This window comes from Rattus norvegicus, chromosome X (assembly GCF_021556685.1).
Source record: "Rattus norvegicus strain SHRSP/BbbUtx chromosome X, alternate assembly SHRSP_T2T, whole genome shotgun sequence".
NCBI lineage: Eukaryota > Metazoa > Chordata > Mammalia > Rodentia > Muridae > Rattus > Rattus norvegicus.
This window is the reverse complement of record NC_141554.1, coordinates 20049470-20071069: the sequence shown is the minus strand read 5'-3', so window position 1 is coordinate 20071069 and position 21600 is coordinate 20049470. Positions and strand designations below refer to the sequence as shown.

At 40.9% G+C, this 21600-nt stretch overlaps 1 protein-coding gene, 1 long non-coding RNA gene and 1 pseudogene across 2 annotated transcripts in view; 1 reads left to right on the top strand and 2 right to left on the bottom strand.

Moving 5' to 3' along the window:
* Positions 1–21600, top strand: part of Lancl3 (LanC like family member 3) — a 137168-nt gene that overhangs the window by 55388 nt on the left and 60180 nt on the right. The gene's annotated exons all lie outside the window — the stretch shown is intronic.
* On the bottom strand, positions 3642–4863 carry Dnaja1-ps1 (DnaJ heat shock protein family (Hsp40) member A1, pseudogene 1; annotated as a pseudogene).
* Positions 20311–21600, bottom strand: part of LOC102553061 (uncharacterized) — a 117397-nt gene continuing 116107 nt past the window's right edge. The window contains exon 5 of the long non-coding RNA XR_015646905.1: positions 20311–20549. This is a non-coding gene — a long non-coding RNA (uncharacterized LOC102553061). The remainder of the gene's footprint in view (positions 20550–21600) is intronic.

Below are 21600 nucleotides of genomic sequence, written 5' to 3'. Positions count from 1 at the left end.
TGAAAGCACAGGGTAGTCAGAAGTAGAGTGAGATGCCTATGGCTGCCCCACTAGGTCATAGCAAAGGAAGATAGAAACAGTAAATGTGGACAGAAGAAAGAAAATAAAAATGAAAAGCCACCATCCAAGGGAGATCGGGACATTTACAGACACGCATGGGCTTTAAATCTAACTGAGCCGATTTGTTTTGAGGTCATACGATCCTAATGCAGGAATCTTAGCAGAAAACTTTGAAAGCTGCTAATTGGACATTCTGTTTTAATGCCATGATCTGTTCCTGATTACAGAAGGGAAAAGAAGTCTGCAGGCTTCCCTGTCTCATATGCAGTTCTGTTGTCAGGAAGGAGGACTGCTCACCATGGAAACTGCTTCTGATCCCATTTTCCCCAGAAATGAAAGGCAGCTCCAAAGAATCCCCATTCAGCTCTGTATGGTCAGACCCTGGCTTCCATCACCCCCTTTCCTTGTTATCTCCACCTATCAACGGCCTCCACTCATCTCTCCTCTAGAGAAGTTTCCTCTCTTAACTCAGAATCCCCATTGTCACAGAAGCATGACAGCAGTTGCTCACTCCTGACTAACATGATTTTCCCTCTTAATCTTTTGCCCAAATGTATTCTTCCTTCAAGACTTACCCAGGGAGAGTTCTGAAGCATGTTTGTGAAGAAACCAAGGAAACCCCCAAAAGGCCAATAAACAGCCTCATGTGACATGGCTTCTCTCAGACTTGTCCGCCATGCCTGAGGTGCTCGGCATTCTTGACATGTTAAGCAGTAATATAAACTATGCCTTTATAAGACCCAACTGGCCTCTAGGGGAAGCTAAAGAACATAGCGGTCTGTAGTAAATGAATGGTCAAGGTGTGGAAAAGGTAGTTTTCAAGTCTTGGGTCTTGGACCTAGAAAGGCACTTGGCAGCACTTGGCTCCTAGCTGATGAAATCTTTCCTAAACCAACGAAATTCAAATACTGACTTCTCCTTGGTTTTGGGGAAATAGGAACCCATTCCTCTGTCCATGTGGTTTTACATTCTGGGCCAATTTGCTGAGACGTAACAAAGATGTAAATTAAATGGGATCTGTATTAGCACAGCCCTTCAATACAAAATTTTCCTTGTATCATATACTTCTAGAGCCAAGAATTCCAGCACTTCTGTGGCTCTCTTAGTTCCCAAAGCTGTGCAGAATTAAAAATATGGTCAATGTTGTAGTGTTAACCATGAGATCAGGGCCTAGACTGAGGGGTCAGCTAATTTCCTTACTCCTTTCCATCTAGAAGAGGAGATTTTTGTACTGAGTAATAACGCACTGTTTCCAAGGGCTAGAAAGATGATGCCGAAGTTAAGAGCACTAGCTGCTTTCTGAAAGGACCCAGATTCAATTCCCCGCACCGACAAGGCAGCTTACAGCCAGTTCCAGGAGATCTGAAGGCCTCTCGTGGCCTCTGTGGGCACTAGACCCAAAAGCTATACATAAGCTTACATGAAGACAAGCATCCATATACATAAAAATAGAATAAAATTTAATGAGACTGTAGCCAGGATCATTTTCCACTTGCTCCTTATTAATACAACCCCAGAAATAACACAAAAGGCTGGGGAACCATCAGTATATTCTCAGCTTACAACTTTCCTACACAGATCTCTACAAAGTAGTCTTGCTTCTGACATAGTGATACCTTGTCTAACTTATATCCAAGAAATCCTTAATACTGGGCTGGAGAGATGGTTCTGGTTAAGATTGACTGCTCTACCAGAGGTCCTGAGTTCAATTCCCAGTAACCACATGGGGGCTCACAACGATCTCTAATGGGATCTGATGTCCTCTTCTGGCATGCAGGCAGGCATACATGCAGATATAACATTCATACATTAAAAACCCCTTAATATAAATTTTCATTTTTTTCCAACACTGTGCCATGCTGGTTTTGGATCTCTGAAGACTCAGGCTTCATGTCTTCCTGCCATTATCTCGCTCCTTGGGAAGCCTATTCTATCCGAACGACCTTTCCTCTGTTGTCCCATTTTTCAAGTCTTCACATCATGCACCATCTGTGATTATCTTTTCAGACAGCACAGAATAGGACACAGCACCTGCAGAGCACATAGGAACTGTTGCTTGACCATTGCATGTGAATTCAAGAGGTTTTGTTGCTTCTGAAGGACACTGACTCTGTTAGCATTCTGTGCCCACATGTATTATGTTCCAGAAAACTCCTTTGCTAAGGAAAATTTTAGTTGAAGGTCACCTTTATGGTGGAAATAAGTGTTGGTGGATCAATGGCAACCCATTACGATTACTTTCTCATTTACGGAATTAGAACATTAAAAGCAGCATTAAATGGAATATTGATAACATTTTGCCACCTTAAATTAATAATGATCTTTTTTCCAATTTCCTTCAGCTCGCTGAAAAAGTATGTCTTTCCACACTATTTTAATTAAACCGTTTGCTTTGTTGTGGCAATTATTAATGGATTAAATGGTAACTGTGGTCTATGTCTGGCCTTGCATCTAAATGCTTTTTCATTTCATGGCATAAAATAGTTGACCCTGACTCCACCTTCATGAACCGTGTATCCCAAGGTCAGGAAGACATGCTCAATCTTGAGATTAAAAAAAATTACTATTCTAATTTTGACTCAGCCCAGTCCCTGCTTCTTTGTACTTAATAGCAGTGCCCTCTTGTCCCAGCTTCTACAGCTTGGGCAAACTACCCACGTGCAGCTCCTGTCACGTGACTCCCAGAAGTCTCTCCCAAGATCCCATTTATCACACCCTTCCTCCTCTTTACCATCTATTTAATCCCTTAGTTCTCAGCTTCCCTTTTCCTCAAGAGTTCCCAGAGCACAAAATTACCATCCCAGTTTGGCATTTTCTGGAATTCTAATTCTTATAGAGAAAACAAGGTTTCAAATATGTATATAATGAGAAGAACTCTAGCGGAGAAGCAACTCAAGTCCTCGTAATAGAGAATTTATGATGCTTTCATGCTCCTTTCAGGTTTAGGATTATTTTGACATTAATTGTTGTCACACACACACAGACACACACAGACACAGACACACACACACACACACACACACACACACACACAAAGAGTCTGTACAGTGATACTTGAATGTATGTTTTCAGGACTGACCATTTGATATTCAGTAACCACTTGAGGTGCTTGGATGGCGGGTTCCCAGGGAATTCCTACTGGAGCTGGGCTGAGACAATAGGGGTGAATAGAGGTGAGGAAAGGTTGGAAGGAAAGGTCTGTGGGATCCACTGGACACAGAGGTAGGGAAGACAGGGGGAGCTGCAGCGTTGATCTGCTTCAGAGCTGGGGACGGGATTGGGCAACTGAATTTGGAGGAGAGGAGGGACAGGTGAAGGATTGCAGTTAGTTTTTCTGCTTCTCTGGCCAAAGTAGCCTGTGAGTTCACAGGAAGTGCCTAGCAGGGCTGGGGCTGGGGTAGTGTTCATGGTAGGGTTCTGTCACAGCTTTTACGTTTGTGTTTATTCTTCATTTGACATTTAAAAACACGACTATAGTTGAATATTAAAACAAATACAACAGCCAAGTAGTGAGCATATTCTGATTACAGTCCTGCTCACATCCACTGCTGCGTACAGAATGTCAAAGAATGACTGGCCCATTAAGAGGTCTGACACTGAATGCTACCTCTGGGGTGACGGCCATCATCCTCATATGCTTCTCCATTACAATGACGCCGTCTTTCCTAATTTGGATTAAAATCCACCAATTCTACCTGATGCATTTCATCGTCTCTTCCACTTCTTTCCTTTCAGGAAGGAATTTTCCAGCAGAGAGAGTTTATCAGGAGAGAGAAAGCCATTTCCAGGAAAGTTTACCTTAAACTCAATGATTAGACATCCCTTTTCATATGGCCAATGGTATATTGGCATACCTTCATTTAGCACACAGTTTATATCCCTGTGCTTGACAATCTGACTTGGGTGAGAGGTGATGACTATGGTTCGGTTGTCAAGAGTAGATATTGGCTTTTTGAAGCCTCACAATGCTTCAACCAGCTGTATGTCCACACACATGAAAAGGTCTTCTCCTCACCTTGTAAAAACAGCGTGATCTTTCTGATCTAACACAATGATAATATCTCCTTATCTCCTGGCTCCAGTCATGGCTCTTGGTCTCCTTCACCGCGGGATGTTATCTTCTGATCATCTTTCATGCCTTTATCAATGAACTGCTAAAATTTTCTTCTCTCCAACTGTCTTTCTTCCATTGCAGCTTTTATATCGGTCTTTAGGACTGATGCGTTCTCCATGACCCTGGCACTCCATGCACACTGACTGAATTTGCTGAACCATTCCTGGTCCAGTCTGATGAATCCTGATCTGCATGCCCATTCCCCAGCAGTTGGGACAACACTCTCCTGCTCCTTTCTTACCACCTAGGCCTTCACACTTGTCACAAATCACATTCTTTTACAAAACCAGTTTTCTTGTTGCACCATTATATAAGTCTTCTAAGGTCACTGAGAGCTGATGCAGAACATTTTTACCTCTCCTTTCTCTCTGCCCTCTCCTCCTCCTCCTCCTTCTCTTCTTCCTCCTCTTCTTCTTCCTCCTCCTCCCCCCCCTCCAAAAAACATCAAAGATATCCATGGGCAAACCAAAACCACCACCTGCTCCACCCTCTTTAATTGCCTGCTTGCCTCCTTTGTCACATAATTCTCTTTTTTGGAATCAGCAAGAACTTCATAACATTGAGAAACCTGTTTAAACTTTTCTCCTTCATTTGGATTCTTATCAGGGTCTAAATACCCCTTTCAGTTCTTCCTGGGTGTCATTAGGTTTGACCCCCAAAACACCATAGTAAGTGCTTTCTTTCACCATTTTTTACAGCTGGTGAGCGGGCCAGTGGCAGAGAGCAACCATGTTAGGGATGGTCTTTGAATCTTGGAGGGAGTATTGGTAATCCAGACAATTTTATTTATAATGTATATTTATAGACAGAATTATGTACACCATATAGTACTTCATAATAGATACTTAATTATATGATCCCTATGTATTGTTTTCTGGAAATCCTTATGGTTATTTTACTTTCTCCTTCTGTATCTTTATTTACTTTATCTCCCAACCCTGTCTAGTGTGAGATTCTCCCATTTGTCCCATCCCCCATCAGATTCCTTGTGCCCTGTTAGTCCATTCTGCACCGCTTCCCCACCACAGCACTGGTCCTTTACTCATTTCCCTGGCATCTGCAGTTTGGGGCTATGCTTTATGTATGTGGGTGTTTTGCTGCATGTACGTCTGTTCCACATGCATGCAGTACCCACAGTTGTCAGAAGAGGGCATCAGATTCCCTGGATCTGAAGTTACAGATGGTTGTTAGCCACAAAGTGAGTTGTAGAAATCCATCCCGGCTCCTTTGGAAGAGCAACCCAAACCCCGAGTCATTTCTCCTGTCCCGTGTAGCTCTTGAAGACTCTCACTGCTCCAAGAAGACCAATATTTTTTTTTAGTAAGAATATCCATCTATTATTTCCCAAGTATTTACTCATTAGAGTTTCCAGGTCCTCTTCTCCCTCTATTGATTTTATGTTCTTATCTGGGAAGCACAATTTTATAAGCTAACACACTAGTCTTACACTTCCTCCTGCCTTCTAAGCCTGCTGCCAACTAGAAGTTTCTTCATTCAACCAGAACACTCTCTCCTTTCTTTACAGCAGAGGATGCTGTTACCCTGGTGTCTGCTTCCTCGAGTTTGCCAGTGACCTTACCAACAGGCTTTTGCCTACATGGACATTTAGGCACAGTTTATGTTACAAATCCTGTGTGAAGCCTCCAGTCTGTCCTTCATCCAATTGCACAGAACGCATTCTGAACTGCATAAGATTAAATTCCAATGTTTTAGGTGGGATTGGTCACACATGACTTCTGGAGGCAGAGGTAGACAGGTCTCTATGAATCCGAGGTTAGTCTGGCCTACATAGAGAGCACCAGACCAGCCAGAGCTACACAGTGAGGCCTTGTCTCAAAAACAAACAAACAAACAAACAAACAAACAAACAACAACTACAAAAAACCCATGTTGTCCTAGGCATAATTAGACATTCCTATAAGGGATTATGGTCATATCCCATCAACTGGACTGCTTCTTAGCTCCTTTCAGGAATATAAAAGCCAGCGAGCTCCGTGAATTTCCCTGTTTTGGTAGCCCTAGCACTAGAATTACATGCAGGCGTGCTCACACTCAAGTTTTGTTTTCAGTGGGGTACTGGGATTTGAACTCTGGTCCCCATGTTTGAGCGCTCTCCACAGCCCCGAAGCAGTAGCTCTTGCTGAATGCTTTTCTGCACTGAGTGCAGTTTCTTCAGCCACGTGTAGTTCAGGTCTTCTCTGAAATGTGTTGTACTCTTTGTCCACCCTGATGAAAGCCTTTCTACTTGTGGGTAACATGAATAATGTGGTTGCATTTTTTAACTCAGTTGCAAATTACTCTATCGATGTTTCATCAAGGCTCAGTGCTTGGAAAACACTTTAATTGCCACCAAACAATCATAGAATAGGTTTAAATGAGGGTATTAAGCTTTCATTCTCTTTCCAATAGAAGATAAGCCTTGAGAATAAAGTCAACATCTTTTCCATATTCTCAAAGCTATGTAAATAATCCCACTTCCTCCACTAACTGAAAAAAAAACTATCATTAGTTTGCAGGCCAATCTCTGACTACTGAGTAATCAAATCGATAGCCTGAAAAATACAACCTTCTACAGTCTCATCATAGATTATTGTTTGAAAAAACTTACTCGTTCAAAAGCATTAATTTCTTTTAGCAGTAATAGAAATAGTATATTAGAGTTTTGTTTCTGTTTGCTGCACACTATTTGGCTAGTTCAGTCATTCGTTTAGTATACTTTTTTTTGTTATAGCCTCTCACTGTATAGCCTTGGCTGGTCTAGAACTTGCTATGTAAAACAAACTGGCCTCAAATCAGAGATCCATCATCCTCTACCACCCCAGTGCTAGGCTTGAAGGTGTGAGCCTAATGCCCAACCTATTGCTTCCTTTATACTAACTGGGATTTCTTTTTGAAAGCATTCGTGCACTTGGTAAGACAAAACAAACACAAACAACCAAACAAAGCAAACAAAGCCAGATGTGTTCAAGGTTATAAAATGGATCTTCCTCCCACTTTAGACTCCATTTCCGGGTTTCATCCCTATGTCTCTAAAGGAAACTAATTTTACATACTTCTTCTGAAGCTATCCAGAATCCTTCTAAAAGTATCTATGAACAGGCATACAACACACATTGTATGTGGCGTGTTCATTCAGTGGACACAATGTATTAGGAAAATTTTCACATCTACTTATGTACTGCTACTGTATTCCTCACCTAGCTAAGCAGTACTTCACTGTACAGCAACGCACCGTGCTTTGTTTAACGACTGCTTCACTGTTTATATTTTGTATGCTAGCACACAACACTGCACACCACAGCAGATACTTATTTGGATATTGGCAAAAAAGAAAAGTCATTGCAATTATTAAGGTCATTTTTTATCAGTGTTGCCAAATCCATTCAAATTAATTTGGCAGCAAATGTTGGCCTTCTCCCTCAACAGAATATGAAAGTTGCCGCTCCCCACCAATGCCCCGTGCTGTCAGTTTGCCTCCTAATTTATGCTACTCTGCTAGATCGAAAATGGTATCTCATTTTAATTTGCATATTTCTAATTACGAAGATAAGCTTTGCACATGTCTTAAGCCTTTTGCACACCATTATATGTGATACTGCATGTTGATTTTCCACTTATTCCTTAGATTTTTTTTGCTCTTGTTTATAAAATCTAACTATTAATATAATCTGTTATATAGGTCCCAAAGCAAATGAGGTCATTCATCTGGCTTTTTTGTTTTGTTTTGTTTTTCTATACCACATTTACGATTACTCTTTTGTTCTGGCTTAACATGTTTTATTTTACTAAATAATTGTAAAGACAATACTATGGAACGTGCTTTAAGTTGGAAAAGAATGAGGGCCAATTTTACTTTAGTAACCATTGGACGCAGTGTCTGGTGCATTTGTTTGGTATCAACTGTGACCCAATGTGTACTGAGTATCACTTTCTGGTATTTGCTATTCCATTTCATGGCTTCCTTTTAGAATGATCTTTTGGCCTGACTTTGGGGGTAAAATGAGCAATCCCATTACATTTGCCTACAGCAGCAGGCAGACAGCAATGCTAGAGGACCAGCACCTCCATCAGGTATCCCGGGAGTCGGTCTTCACCCCATTCTCCAGCACTTCCTCCCCAGCACACTTAAGAGCATTGGGGAACCCCCAGGCAGGGTGTGGATCAGTTTCTGTTCACCACCTCTGTGTGAAGCCCTTTCCTGTGTGAGATTTGGTCTTTTTTCACATGCCTCTATATGGCGAAAACCTACACCATTATTCACAAGGAAGACTGAAGGTATTGGAAAGGAAGAAATGTTTTGTAAACCTTTTGGAGAACTCTCAGGTATGGTAGCTACCTCGCTATCCTTCTGAGTGTTTGGAAATAGGCATTAGCCTATACTGTTTGTTTGTAGAGCGCAGTTGATCATCAGACAGGAGAACTACAGAATAGCGTGTTCATTATTATTTTTTGTTTCGGAGCTGGGGACCGAACCCAGGGCCTTGCGCTTGCTAGGCAAGTGCTCTACCGCTGAGCTAAATCCCCAACTCCGTGTTCATTATTTCTTTTTTTTCGTGTTCATTATTTTTAAACATTTGACTAACACCCCCAAGACTTAGTGACTTCTAAGCATTTACCTTTTTTCCTACCTCATTGGGAAACTGTAGGGATTGACGTTACTTCCTTGTGTCTCTTGGTTCTTCTTACATCATCATTACCTGCATTATGTTCTTCTTGTGGCTAATACAGAAACTCTTCAGGACAAACAAAGCTACCGTACCATATTGAATTCACCAAGGCCAGGTTGAAGGAACTTCCGAGTTGCTTTTGAATACTTGCAATAAAACATGGCACCCACACAAGTAAAATAAAGTTCATGCACCCCAGAACCTGACAACACTGGCCAAGCAGATACTATTAGACACTCCATAGCAAGCTAGCTCCATTCCCTTTGATGGCGATGGATCTTACCATCTCCAGTAGAAGTTTACAATACCAAATCCTTTTCTCACCACCGTAGGGAGTCATATCACACAGTTCTGGTGAGTAAAGCAGTAGGATGTACTCTGCTGGGTGTCCCTGGGAATTTCCCTGTTTCGTTGGAACAACACTTTCTTAGTCCTTCATAATTTAATCTGCATATTGGAGCTGCTCACAATGCTGTTGTGTTAGTCAAATTTCACATCATAAAAATTAATGGTTTAGAATAAGAATTTATTTTATGAGTAGGTTTATGAATCATTTAGTGTATAACTCTGCTTCAGGCATGGGGCTGTGAGCTGTTTCAGTGGAAGCCCATGTGTTTCATATACCAGAAGCTATGCAAGGCATTTTCAAATTTCAGTCATGTCACTAACATACCTTTGATCAGAGCAATGGTTGAGACTGCCAGGAGCAGACAGACATGCTGTAGCTACAATGGGACACTCTGATATTATGACAAAGATGAGAACATGCCGTTCTATCCCACTATAGTGAAGATGAAAAAAATCAAAACTAGTACTATCAAGATGGAGCCTTTCTCCTTGGGTTGACATGAACACTAATCATGTCAGCATTGGTTTTCAGAGACCTTAGATAAAAGGTAGTGCTTCACCCCCCTCTAAAGCATGGTTGCTTACTAGGTACATTTTTTCCAGAAGACAGGGATGTGATTTAATGCTGACATTTAATGAGGTTGATGAGTGCATGGAAATAACCCAGACAAAAGAGTTTGTTCACTAAGCAAGTAGCAATTATCTGAAGTCATTAAGTTTTTACGCACCCTCCGATAATCTATAATCATTTTTCTGTTTTTTTGTTTTGTTTTGTTCTGTTTTGTTTGTCTTTGACAAATGACCCTTAATCCTTTCTGACAAGATCACTTCATTTTACGGTTGATTTGGGCTGTTTCAAAGGCTCCCTCTGCTGGAGCAAAACAGCATTTTGTTCTCAAGAAGTAAAGATACCTTCCCTTAAGAGCCTAGCCTGGCAGAGACTTGAAGTGCCAGGGTGTGTGTGTCGGCAGGGGGAGGGGGATACACTCAGAAGAAAGGGGAACGGGAAGTAGGGAATGAACTGTGGGAGGGGATGGTCGGGGGGCAGTGAGTGGGAGGTAAACAAGTAAAATTATTAAATTAAAAAATATACTGTTCCTTTAGTGGAAAACAAGCCCTAATAAACAATTTACCCCATCTCTAGGCAACCTTTTCATACAGTGCGTCTGGAAGCATGGCTTGAATTTGCCTGTCACAGCAGTGTGTACAATTGGTACTGATTATTTTTCCCAAATAGAGCCTTTACAAAAGAACCTGATTTTTAAAGAATTTTTTAAAGAAATGTGAATTGTTAATAATAAGCAGGTCCCATTTCCTGTGAGTAATGAATGCCCTTGTTACTTCATTTCTAACAGCTGTGGTTTTAGAACATCTGTGAGTATTATGGGAAGCTTGTGACAGGCCTATTTAGAGGTGCTTGCTAAGAGGAAATTATCCTGAGTCACCAGGTTTGTTATGTTTTGTAGGTAGACTATAATTTTCCATAGAGAAGAAGTGAGCACAGATCCAAAGCCAATGTGTCCCCTCCCAAGAGGTGCTACTTCTTTGGGCAGGGGGAGGGGGACGCACACATTCTTAATGCCATCAAAAGGTGATGTTTTAGGGGTTTTTTTTAAATGAAGTTACTTTTCATTGCCTAACTTCTATGGTACTTCATTTCTGCCTTGGCAACATGCCATGTATGTCTTGTTCTGTTTCCTTACTACTGTACTTTGTTGGGGATATATATATATATTCGGTGAGTTCTGAGTTAGCTGATTCGAAGAAGCTTCTATACAGGGAAGTAGAGAGTGGTTTCATAGTAACATTGACCCTTGTATTAGGTGGGTATTTATAATACCAGCCTTCCGCTCCTAGCCAAGTTACGGATTTGAAAGTCGAAGGAGGGTTGGAAGAAGCCCCACTGGCATCCTCTGTGGACTTGTAAGAGACACACAATCTTACACTACACACGGATCCTGCTGGCTTTGGAGGCTGAACTTCTAGCAGACGGCCAGGGAACTGGCACACTCTTTACAGTTTCCACAACCTTGGTTTAGACAAAGGGGAAAATGTGGTAATGCCAATAGTGAGGCCTATGACATAGTGCTGGCTTACCAGACCCCAGTGGAATCAGGAACACCTTACTTTGCATTCCACTGGAGCCTATGACTAACACCCACTGGCTCAGAGCCAGTTTGCCCATTAGCTTGATAACCCTGGCAATTTATAACACACTTGGAAGTGTGCCCAAAACCCATGCCCTGAAATCAGAGGTTATGACAGTTTTTCTTTTGGACTGGTGCACAGTGACCAGTGACTTTGTGGACTCTGACTTCCCATCTCTCTACCCCATCCATTGACTTTACTGATATATCTGACTTCCACTGTACATTGTACTTCTTGGCTGGTCACCTTTGGTTCAGAGTCTGACATTCTGAACCTTTTCAGTTGGGAAGTAGCCAGGTTTAAGCAATGACACACCTTACTGTCGAACCAGTGGGGGGGGGGCTGACTGATTAACAATGAAATTGTATAGTCGGCCTGATTTTTAAACTCTAGAGAAATAGAAAGTCACCACATAGTAACTTACTTTTAAAAGCAAAAGAACCAATATGTGGGCTAAATACTGCATCTTCCTCAATGCTTTGTTCTGTAAGAGCAGCATATCACTTCTGGGTCTTCCTGCCTCACATGCACTAGCTGGATGTCATACTGAGAATCACTCAAATTAACAAACAGCCTATTAAATAAAGTTCTTATACTCTCTTTAGAAAAAGTAAAATCAAGAGGGGAAAAAAGAAAAGGGCTTAAGATGCCTTCCGCATTAGTAAAGTAAGGGGGTATGACAAATAATATCCCTTTTAAAGTAAAGGACAATGTGTGGTCAATTCTAGATTAACTCCTGTATTAGAAAATGAAATAGCTTTAACAGACATTGGTATTGTCAGAAAAATTTAAAAGTGGGCTGTGTTGATGTTCTACCAGTGTTCAAATTTCCAATTTTTATAATTATACTGTGGTTTGGTTGGGAAATGTCTATGATTATATGATGTATATACTGAAGTATTTCTAGACAAGTGGGTATTATATCTACAATTTATAGTCTGTAATGCCTCTTTACAGGAACTAGATTGTAAAAGAAAATGTGTCAAAGTGTAAATAAGAGATAAATAACTGTGGGTAAGTGAGTAATACATGGAAAACTTATTGTATTGGAATAATATAGTTAAATGCATAAAATTAAAATAGAATGGAGAATCAATAGCAGAATATCAGGAAAGCTCAGAGAATTAATGGAAGGGATGTAAGACCCAGAACAGTACTGCAGACAATGGTAGGAGCTGGAGGTAAGGGCTCAGACCACCCCAACAAACTGCTCCAGATCAACTTCTTGGAGAGTAACCTAGAGAAACCTAGAACCTTAGAACAACTACATGTTTACGGTCCTTGACGGTAACCCAGATGGCAAAATTGTCAAGAGTTCCTACGTAGCTAATAAATATAGCATCCAACTGCAGGCATTAAGGCTTCATTATATGCTGTTTTTGTTGTTGTTGTTGTTGTTTGTTTGTTTTTGTTTGTTTTATTTTGCTGTAGCCTCACTGGCTCTGTGGCTCTCTTTTTACCATGGCATCAGCAAATCTACTGCCTCAGGCTTCAAATGAGTCTCTGCCTTAGTCAGCGTTCTAGTGTTGTGAATAGGCAATTCTTATGACAGAAAGCGTTTAATTGGGGCTTGCGTACAGTTTCCGAGGTCTAGTACATTATCCTCATGGTGGGGACCATGGTAGTTCCCAAGTGGATATGGTGCTGGAAAAGGAACTGAGAATTCTACATCTAGATACTCAGGAAGCAGGGAGACGCTCGGCCTGGCTTGAGCATTTGAAACCCCAAACTCTCACCCCAGGGACATACTTCTTCCAACAAGGCCACATCTGCCCCAACTAAACTACATCTACTCCAACAAGGCCACACCTTCTAATGCTACTCCCTAAGCATATATGTGAGCCTATGAGATCCATTATTTTTTGTAAATTTATTTTTTATTGGCTATTTTTATTTACATTTCAAATGTTATCCCCTTTCCCAGTTTCGTGTCCATAAGCCCCCTATCCCATCCTCCTCCCCTTTCTTCTATAAGAGTGTTCCCCCTCCCCAAACAGATGACAAAATTAATTGCCAAGGGTTCATACATAGCCAATAAACACATTTTTCCAACTGCAGGCAGTAGGACTTCATTATATGCTGCTTTTTCAATGTTTCCCCCCCAAAGTCCAGTGGAAGCCAGTTGACGAATGCATGACTATTTAACAAATGTCTGATGTTTGCTCTTTTCTGTATATTTTTAAAGAATATGACTTGAAAGAACAAAATCACCATGAGAAGTAAACTGAAATAAATAGCTATATGTTCAGTGAACAAATACTTAAACATCTCCTCCCTATTTTCACACTCACCATTTTTTATATCCAAAGGTGTTTAGATTAAGTTAAAAAATTTAAACAGATGATAACTGCTAATATTTTTCAAAGTGGTATCTTAGTGACACCATTGATGAAAAAATGTAGCACATCTGACAGTGCATTGTGGGCGTGCAGGGGGCCTTAGGTTTGATCTTCAGCATCAGCAACACGTAAGCAAGACCCTGTAGTAGAAGGTAGTGTAGGGGGATAACAAATTCAATGCCACCCTGGCCAAATAATAATTTTTTTCTTTCTTTTTTTCGGAGCTGAGGACCGAACCCAGGGCCTTGCGCTTTCTAGGCAAGCGCTCTACCACTGAGCTAAATCCCCAACCCCCACATAATAATTTTAAGGTAGCTTGGGCACCATGACACCTCATCTCAAAAGAAAGTAATCCCCACAATCTTATTCATACGCAAATGTCGACTAGACTTTCATTTCTCCTTTTACAGTTTGAATGGATACACTCTAACTTTTTCCATGCCACTTTCTCACGTAGTAGAGTGCAGTGATGCTCTGTTGAAAACTAATCGGGAGCAGTTTCTAGAAATACCCTTCACGATTTGGAGAGACTTCAATTGCAGCTCATTTAAAAACTGTCACATCGGATGGCGAAGGATGCAGAGGAGTGATCCTGTCCCACAGATCCATCTGTCAACAATTTCTATTACGTGCTTATTTATCTTGTGTGTGAGAGAGGGATAAGGAGGGAGGGAGGGCACGCATGTGCATGAGCATGCGTGTACAGGGGTGTCACAGTGTATTTGTGGAGGCGGAAGGGTAACTTGCTAGAGTCAGCTCTCTCCTTCAATCATGTGTATCCTGGGGACTGGGATGAGGTCATTGGGTTGGCAGCAGGCATCTTTATCTACTGAACTATCTCTCTGTTTCCTACCACCCACTCTTCTTAAAGGCAAAGGCGACTGTAGTTGGTTAGTTGGTGAATTAAAACATCCTCCCTCTTCTTCTGCACCTGTTTCAAACTGGCCAAAATGTAAAGGAAATACTATTTATCTTCATGTGTCGAAATAATTATCATTAGGTCTTTCTGAAATGATAATATATTTATTTAGAGAAGCCGAAGCATTCTTTATGCATGCTTCCTGGAGTCCTTTGTTATTTCGGTAGAAAAGGTATTTGTATCCTGCTTGGTTATGCTGGAAGCTGAGGACTAAGACTTGACCAATACCTGCACCACGGCTTCTGAAATGCAGTGCAAAATGTAGCTGAAGCATCAAAGGTGTTAGAATACTAAATTCAGTAGATAACAGCTTACTATTCTGAGAGAAGCAATGACATTTTTCAATTTCTAATTAATTAATTAATTTTTATTTAATTCCAGGAAGCATGCATAAAGAATGCTTCGGTTTCTCTAAATAAATATACTGTCATTTCAGAAATGCCTAATGATAATTATTTCAACACATGAAGATAAATAGTATTTCCTTTACATCCCAATCACAGCCCGCTTCTCCTACTCCCTGTCCCACTCTCATAAATCCCTCCCCCATTTTCCCCTCTCCTTGTCATCAGAGAAAGGGGAGCTCCCCTTGGATTCCTCCCCACCATGGGATAGTCCCAGCAGACTGGACACATATTCTCCCACTGAGGCCCAACCAGCCAGTCCGTGTAGGAGAAGGGGATCCAGTGGCAGGGAACAGAGATGGAAACAACCCCTGCTCCATTTGTTAGGGAACCCACACAAAGACCAAGTCATATATTTGCTGTAAATGTATAGGGGGCCTAGGTCCAGCCCCTGCATGCTCTTTGGTTGGTGGTTCAGTCTTTGTGAGTCCCTATAGTCCTAGGTTAGCTGACTATGTAGGACTTGTGGTGTCCTTGTCACCTCCAGCTTGCTTACTTCTATTCCCCTCTCTTCCACAAGACTCCCTGAGCTCCACCTGATGTTTGGCCGTGGGTTTCTGAGTTTGGTTCCATTGGCTGTTGGATGAAGCCTCTCGGAAGACTAGGGTCCTGTCTGCAAGAATAGCACAGTGTCATTAATAGTGTCAGGGGTTGGCTCTCTCTCACAGGGTAGGTCTCAAGCTGGGCCGATCATTGTTTAGCCATTCCCTAACTCTCGGCTCCATCTTTATCCCTGCACATCTTGTAGGCGGGACAAATTTTGGGTTGAAGGTTGTGGGTGAGTTGATGTCCTTATTACTCTACCAAAAGTCCTGCCTGGCTACAGGAGGTGCCCACTTTAGTCTCTATATCCTTCTCTGGTAGGAATCGCAGCTAGAGTCACCCCATAGACTTCCCTATCCTCCCCTGTCCCTAGCCTCTGTCTAGTCACCTGAGATGCCCTCCCTACCATCTCCCTTTCACTCCCAGCCCTCTCCCTTCCTTTCTTTCCCCACACCTGATCACTGTCCCTCAATGAATTTTTAAAGGAATCAAATGTGCCTTTCATCACTTCTGTTCAGGCATGATCACGAATAGCTATCAAGTTTCCAGATAAAATGGATTCCTAGAATTCAGTGGGGTTGTGGACATGTTGTAACCTAGCTGACCTCCATTCCACATTGCCTCACTGAAGGGACCCAAGCCTTGATTGGCATGGTAATTCTCTGATCATTACTTGAGTTTCTCATCTTTAACCTTCAACATGGATGGGCATGTTAAGCAAAACTCCTAGTGTCATACTAGTGACCCTTCTTTGTTTCTTTTGGCTTTGGATAGATACAGTGTCTAGAGTCATAACAGACATTTTGTGCCCGTGAGTCCAAATGAAGGAAGAAAGAGGAAGTTTCATCATCCTGGCTCTGCTACCACAAGTCACTGAATAATATCAGTGGTGGCAGCTGTAGACTTTTGCAAGAAAAATGAAATGTTATGTGATTTAGCCTCTGACTGTTGGAGTTTTTTATTTTCTCTTTTTTTGTTCATTCTATGTTGTGTGTGTGTGTGTGTGTGTGTGTGTGTGTGTGTGTGTGTGTGACATGAAAATGTATACCATGGTGTGGTAGGAGGTCAGCTTGAAAGAAATGGAGAAAACAGGCTTGTATAAAGGGAAAAGGAGAGACAGAGACAGTGTTACCAAGAGAGAGCTCTGTCTTCAGCTTGGCAATTCTCCTGGTCCAAGTAATAGTTCCTTCTTAGACCTGACTGCCCCCAGGTCTCATGAGCTTTCCCAGTTTCCTTCTGGATAGTAGGGCAGGTCTTAAGTAGTTACAAGGTTACATTCTGTATGACAGCCAGTAGGACAAAGGAAGTGAAACCCTACCTCCATGGGTTGGTTGGTCACTAAGCCATGACACACTCTACAGTAGATCTTAGGTGGGTTTTTGTTGTTGTTGTTTAAATGTAATAATCCATCTACTTAGAAGGGAGCATGGCTTTTGCTATCCCACATAAAGGTGTAGGAAGGCTCTACTTGCAATCAGCTAGTGAAGGTACCCACTATTGCTTAATAGCTAAAGGACTTTAGCAATTACACAAAATGTATTAATAGACAGTGAAAAGAGTAAATATGTTTTGCACTATTTGATGGATATACTGTCCAATAGAGCAACCTATTTTTACTTGTTTAAAATTGAAGTAAAATTTACTTATAACAAAATATATTTAAGAATCTTAAAATGTAGCCCAATGACTTAACCGCATAATTCACATATAGATGATCTGTTATCAAAATATTCTCAGGAGGCAGAGGCAGGCAGATCTCTGAGTTTGAGGCTAGCTTGGTCTACAGAGTGAGTCCCAGGGCAGCCAGGGACTCTATCTCAAAGACCTCAAACAAACCAATGAAACAGAAACACAATGTTTCTACTAGTATAGTTATCCCGGTAACTATAATCATTGCCCCTCTCCCTCACTACATACAAACAGATACAAAAAGTAAAGCAGTTTTCTGCCCTGTATCACCATCCTTGAATTTTGCCTATTCTTGAACTTTCTATGAATGGAATAAATACAGCAAATACTTTGAGTATGTCCTCTTTTCTCCAAATGTGTATAGGATCTGGTTATATATGACTATGCCATAATTTATCCATCTGTTATCAGATGGATAGTGAGGTTTGTGAGTTTTAATTGTTATGAATAAAGTTGTTTTGAAACATCAACATTTTGTTGCTGGGGATTGAGCTAGAGTCTAAGTAAGTGCTACTCTTAACATTTCTGTATGGGTAAATGTAAGTACTTATTTCCTGTGTACACTGATGTACTGTAGTAGAAGTCTGAATTATAAATATTGCATTATACATAATATATGTGCAAATATACTTAAGCACATTCACATCCTTAGGTAAATTTTGATTTAGTTATTGCTTCTTAGTATAAATTGGGGATTGACTGTTTTCATTTTAGCGTACCTGTATCCTTTACACATTAAGCACGAGGCTCCTCTCTGCATTATCATGGAGTGGCATGGTTTTGTTTATTTGAGAGCTAGTGAACGATCGGGACAGCTAATGAGGCAAATGTATCCAGAGGGTACCTATCATTAAGCCGGTAATGAAGAGTCTAGCATGTGACCAAGCATAAATCTCATCAAGCTATGTGGACCACATGATACTAACCTGTGCTCCTTGTTGCAGCCACCTGTGTCACTTGCAATAATCAATAGCACCAGCTTTGCCGTGCAAAGCTCCGGGAATCAGGATATGTGGCTCCAGCATCCCAAGTGGATTTGTGAAATGGGTTTGATCCTACCATTACCCTGAAAAAATCAATTTTAAGGAACTGGGATTTATCCTGCAGCCTCGGCTTCTCAAGAGTGCCCATGTAAAATTATGCATTGTAGAAGTTGGCCACTTTTCCCCCATGTGCATAGTTATAGTTCTAATGGTCTTAGCTAGATGGGCACTGGCTCACTAGCGACATCATGGATTTCTTTTCCTGTTAAATTTTTCCCATGAACAGCATACAATGAGATCCTCTGTACCTTTACTGACACTGTAAAAACAGCCCTCTTAAAACAGTACATCTTTTTGGAGACTGACAAGATGAGACACATTTGTGGAATAGAATGTGGAACAGGATATGGGTTTATTTAGGCTGTCCGCCAGATCTCCATGGTAGCGAAGATTCTTCTCCCTTTATGTTCATTGTCCTCCTAGTGAATCATACTAGGGCTACATCAATGTTTACACAGTAAGCATTTGTCTAGGACAAGGACTTTTAGGTGCCAATGTACAAGGCTATAAATCCTGCCTTGTTCGTATGAGCTATATTTCCTAGCTGCTTGCTCTTACCTTTCTGAGGACCAGGCACATGCTTGAGTCCTTTATTCAGTGCTAACCATTTGGACTCTGTCAAAGCTCAAAACAAGGATTCCTCAAGGAGAAATTTCTTGCCCTTTAAAGAGTAAAAGTATTTACTCTTCTCTCTTCTTCAGCCATAGAGTGGGCTCCTCCTGAAGTTTTCAGTTCCCCCCTTTCCCCAGAGGCATAAAAATTAAAATTAAAACCAGTTTCCGAAATGTTTCTGTTCACTGTGACTAAGGGCTACCTAGTCAACCTTCCATGTCATCAGGCAGTGGTGACAGTAGGTCCCCTTATCACACCTGTTTTCAGGGTACCTCCAGTCTCCTTTTTCAATATGTCATTTATATAGAAAGGAATTCTATTTAAACTTTAAACTCTATCTTTTCTAAAGATCTCTTGGCAAAGCTTTTTCTTAAAAGAAATCAGGAAAACAACAAAAGGAGCCAGAATCGTTTTATTAGCTGCTAAGCCAGAAAGGCACCTTCAAGGAAAATCTCTCATATTAAACTCACCTTCAAGGTATCCTTTCTATTTGTTTATTAAAGCTTTATGATAAAAGTTCTGAGCATGTCCAGATGGGTTCCTGACCACCTCTTTTATGATGCCAACTATGAAGATCATCAAGTGTTCCTAGCTACCATTAACCTTTGAAACATGTCTTCTATAACCTTGAGATAAACATGCACAAAAATAGGACTGCCATTTCTCCTTCTTCAACTGTGACTTTAAACTAAGCGTGCTCAAAAATACAACTCTTAACTGAGTGTGATCAGAAGGGTGCCTGCCCTGTATGAATAACTATAGCTTCCCTGGTGAATAAAATTCTCCTACTTCCTGTGTTCCAAAGGAATCATTTTAGAAATAACTCTCCTTCCATGAGCCAAGTAATAGATCTTTCTCCGTGCTTTAAAATGTTCTCTGCTATGATTGCTTTGGATTTTCAGTACCAAGTTATAAACCTGCTGCATTTGGTAATTTCTTTGAGTTTTAAGCTATTGGAAAATATAATGCCGATACAACAAAATTGCTTTGGATATGGACAAAAAAGACCTTACGTAGGTATTATTATAACCAAGAAAAGACCAGAGCAAAGTCGATAGATCAGCCACCTCATTTTACACACAAGGAAAATGAAGTCAGAAAGATTATATAAATTATTTAGGGTAATATAATGACTAAATCCGGAGTTCTGATTTTCCAACTACAGTTACCCTCCTCCTTTATACTTTCCTCCTAGCCAATAATAGCTTTAGCTATTCGCACATGCAGAAGGTACCGTTCATGACCAACTCACCTCTCTATCACCTTAAATAAATGCGTTTTAAGGTAGTAGGGGAAAGGTAGAAAGATGTAAGCAGTCCAAACAACCCTCCACTTTCCCTCCCCCAATCGCCAATCTTATGGACAAAAGCAACTCTTTTAGCTACTCCAGTGGAAAGCCTCTAGGAGGAAGAATAGCTTCTGAATGCTGCAAGTTTTTCAAGTATTGTTTGTCAAGAATCATTTTCATGAATAGTTCTCTAAGGTGTCAAGAGTGGGCAATACAAAACACAGTCACTTCAACTGAGAGAACATAAACTTCTCAGAAAGGAGATAATTGCTCCAGAGCACTTGCTGCTGTGGCTCCCAAGGGCTTCCTCTCCTCACCAAGGCAGTCTTGGGGATTTGAAGATCAACTCTCATGACGACACATTGGAGGCATCATCTAGGACAGTGGTAGGAAATGTGACAGTTTGTTTTCCATTACTTGTCCCTAAACTCTAGGATAGAACTTAATGAGAAAAGTTTATTACAGTGCTGACAGAGTTGGACATAGCATTTGAATTTGCCTGCTTAGGCAGTTGGCCCCACACTAAAAATCTCCAGCAGTACATGATTCTGCACAGACAGATATACACGGGCAAATTGCTTTACAGGGAGATGAATGTTTGTAATGTTGGATTGGCAAGTGGCTACCCAGCTGACAAGTTTGTAATTAAGTCTATGAAGAATAACTTTTCAAAAGAGATTACATTTCTCATAACAGGAGTCTGGAGTTTGGTGGTCCTGGTTCTGCTAGACATGCTGTAATGATGTTCACAAGCTTCCCAGAGTTTCCTCTATCCCTGATAATTTTCTTTAGTATTTGCTCTTCACACACATGCAAATTGCCACGGATATAAGATGCATGTCTCTCCAGACCTCATGTACTAGACAAAACAGCAATAACACCAAAATGAAAGTCATAACAGTCAATTTCATCCATTTTATTTTTATCTATTATGAAGAAAAATGTAAAATAAAGTTCCAGCAGATTTACACATTGATGAAAATGTGTTGCCAACCCTAGATATACAGAATACCGTGTTTCTTTCAAGGAACAATGGGACTGTAACGTTTGGCTAAGGTTATACCCCATCACTTGTGGCTGAACAAGCCTTCATTTGAACAAAATTGGAATGTGTTTATCAAAACTTAAGATGTGACTGAATGCTGAGACGGGAACTTGAAGAGGAAGTCACAGATACAGACTAGAATTAGCCTTTTCACACAGGGAAGGCTTTGTTTGTTTATATGACTATAAGCAACTACATATTTCTGTATTTCTAACTTTCTAGCACACTCTCATGTGCTCCCATCTGATGGTGCTCTAAATCACCTGAGGTTATTCTTTTCCAAACATAGTCTTCCCTTCTTCCTGTCTGCTGTCCTTCCATCCAATACCTTTAGCATTGACATCTTGCAGGAGTCAGTTCTCTCCTACCATGCGGGCTCCC